Source organism: Mytilus edulis, chromosome 6, assembly GCF_963676685.1.
Source record: "Mytilus edulis chromosome 6, xbMytEdul2.2, whole genome shotgun sequence".
In the NCBI taxonomy this organism is placed as follows: domain Eukaryota; kingdom Metazoa; phylum Mollusca; class Bivalvia; order Mytilida; family Mytilidae; genus Mytilus; species Mytilus edulis.
In genome coordinates this window covers 11,954,683-11,957,945 of record NC_092349.1, presented here as the reverse complement: position 1 = coordinate 11,957,945, position 3,263 = coordinate 11,954,683, and the positions used below count along the sequence as shown (strand labels likewise).

The window sequence follows — 3,263 nt, the reverse complement described above, 5'->3', positions numbered from 1 at the left end:
CAAGTAAACATTTTTTGCCAATATAGCTTTTAAAGATATTTGGTATATGATAAATGTCCTATTTGCGGTATTCTTAAAAAGCGTACTGTTCAATTTTTATCAATATTAACATAAAAACGTCTTTCAAAACCAGACGACTGTCCTTTTACGTAACGTACCGTATGTAAATAAAGTGAAAATAAACGGGTTATGGAAAATATCCCCCCCCCCCCCCAACAAAAAATGAAATGATAACGATACTACTTTGTAGCGCTTGTAATATTTAGACGTCAAGATTCTTTACTAAATGTTTAAACGTTTGATTTATTATTTTATTTTTACCTGCTTGTCTTGGATAACATTGTCATATTGTTTTATTGTAATCTCAATTTCGTACATAAAATTTCTGCTACCAATTATTTTTTTATACTTAATACGCCGGCGTAAATGTTTATACGGACTTGTAAAATAATCATACAAAACAGGATGTTTTTACAAATATGACAAATAGTGTATACAGTTTTTAAATCGTCATTAATTTGTGTATCTTGTAAACAAATGTTCAAGGACGGGTATGTATTTATAAGTTCTCAATGTTGTTATATATGCAGCCTTAAAGGTATAGAGAGATTTAAAGGTATGTTGTTTTTCTATCAAAGTTTAAAGACGAAAGTTTATATTTACAAATTATATTTTTTATGTGGGATAAGTTTTATTTCCTTTCCTTTTTTGCAATATTTCAATTCATGATTATTCACAATTTCTGGATAGCTCACCAAATAATATCAATATAATGGATATTTAAATAAATTTCAGACATGTCAAAAATTTTCGTCGGGAATATGACATTTGTTTTCCATTTGATCGGTAACTCTGGAATTCCCTTATTTTTTTTTTAATATTCCTCGAAAAGTTGGGTATTTTTGTTATACTTTTTTTTTATCTTGATATTATGTAAAACAAAATTGATGAACAATCACATGTTATGGTACGAAATGTACTGCCTCTGATGCTCTCTTCATTAGAGTCAATAATTAGTTTGTATCCGTGATCCGTGTTCCGTGATAAGATAAACATGAAGGTTACAGTAGTTCATCATGTTTATCGATGTTCAAATCTCGTTAATCATGTTTATCGATGTTCAAATCTCGTTAATCATGTTTATCGATGTTCAAATCTCGTTAATCATGTTTATCGATGTTCAAATCTCGTTAATCATGTTTATCGATGTTTAAATCTCATTAATCATGTTTATCGATGTTCAAATCTCGTTAATCATGTTTATCGATGTTCAAATCTCGTTAATCATGTTTATCGATGTTCAAATCTCGCTAATCATGTTGATCGATAAAGAACAATCAGGATTTCAAACAGTGCTTTGGTTTTGATTATCTTTAATTTATCATGAGGGTCTAAATAGGATGTACGTCAAAGAACATGATGGACAAAACATAAAGAAAAGAGAATAATGGATTTCTCAAAAGAGAATAAAATTGTTTAAAAAAAATATAGAAACGAAGACATCACATACAGATCCATTTGTATGTAGTTTGCTTCACAATCTTTTAATATCAATCGTACCTGATTGTGATTCCAAAAAAATACACGCTTCCTAGACACTCAAATCAGAACATATAATATCATTAAAGATAACTGTTATCTGCAGTTTAAGTGGTAATTATATTTACGAAATTTGTATTTGACGTTCCTGTTTATCCGCTCGCACATATTTAGGCGTTAGAGCAAAAAAAACTTTGACATATGACCGAATACAGAAGGTATGAATCGACAAGTTTCAGAATTGCTACTCTATGTTGCCGGTCTGTAATTATTGATGCATAATGTTGTCCATTGACAATTAATGTTGGTGCTGTTCGAATAAAATGCAACTTTCTATTTATGTTTATAATTGCAGGTTATGGCTCATAAAAGTATTATTACTGGCTATTGCAACCAACCTCAAAGTGATAAATCCACACACGATGATAAACAATCCATAACTGGGTGCAAAGTTTGCAATACAGGTTTAAATGTAGAATGTAAAGAGCGACATGATGTCTCGGCAGAAACAGAAAATCATGTCACTTCATTAAATACTGAAGAATCGGAACTGTCTAGAATTTTTTATAATAAAACACTCACCTTAGAACCCAAGATGTACACAATGTTGGCAAATGTCAATGGTTGATCCATGCTTCCTGATGGTAGAATGGTGTTCACGTGTTCGCATTGGGGTAAAATTAAAGTCTTTAGAATGGATGGATCTGAAGAGTTCGAAATGAAGAATATTGGTCCTCTGTATGGTGTAGTTTCTATAGGGAATGATACCCTTGTGATCACGTCAGGTGATGAAAGCTATTCAAGACAGATATATCTAATTGATATCAAGAATAAGAAAGTGAAGAAAAAAATTAATGTGAAATCACACAGCTTTGGAGCGGCTTTGTTCAATGACAATTGTTTATGTTATTGTGCTGGAAAGCTGGTAATACGGGAGATCTATCTGAAAGAAGAATTCATTAATAATGTTATCTCTACTGAAATGTCGCCTCATGTCTACTTGGCAATACTGCATAATACAATATACTACACAGACATGAAAACCCACAGTGTTACCTGCATTGGAACATCATGCACGGCTGCTGGTGAGCATCCATATTGGACAAAGTGGACATTCAAAGATGAAAATGTTTTGAAATCCCCAAATGGTATCGCCGTAGACAGCATTGGCAATGCATACGTATCGGGAAGTGCGTCTTGTAATGTGGTAGTCATCTCAAACAATGGATTATTTCACAAAGAACTTCTATCTAAAGAAGATGGATTGACACATCCGGGAGCTTTGCACTATGACAGATCTACCAATAAACTGTTAGTTGCTAATTCCTATGATTACGCATATTTGTATAACGTGAAGAATTGATATGAAAGATATTTATTAAGTACTTGTGTAATCGCGTATGTTTTTTCATGCTTTTGTTATTTTTTGAATTTACTATTACATACTGTCTAAAAATAAAACTTGAAGCTTGTTATCTCCCTTTTTTACATCAAGCGTTAATGGTCTTCTCATCCAACCTTTCCATACAAGGCACCATGGCATTTTTCAAGTCCATAGAAACAAGGAAAAACCATTCCATACTTGACACCTTGGTAAGCAATGCTTAAATCCGTGGGAACAGGGGGAACAAGGATACAATACATTATTTCATCACAACGAGTATCTAATCAATAAAAAATCCGAAAAATTTACCAATCAAAGACATAAGACGTTAGTCCAACTC

At 32.1% G+C, this 3,263-nt stretch overlaps 1 long non-coding RNA gene across 1 annotated transcript; it reads left to right on the top strand.

Moving 5' to 3' along the window:
- Positions 1-512: 512 nt before the first annotated feature.
- On the top strand, positions 513-3,012 carry LOC139527138 (uncharacterized). Its single transcript, XR_011665280.1, has 2 exons — positions 513-616; positions 1,895-3,012. It is a non-coding gene; the product is annotated as an uncharacterized lncRNA (long non-coding RNA).
- The last annotated feature ends 251 nt before the right edge of the window (positions 3,013-3,263 follow it).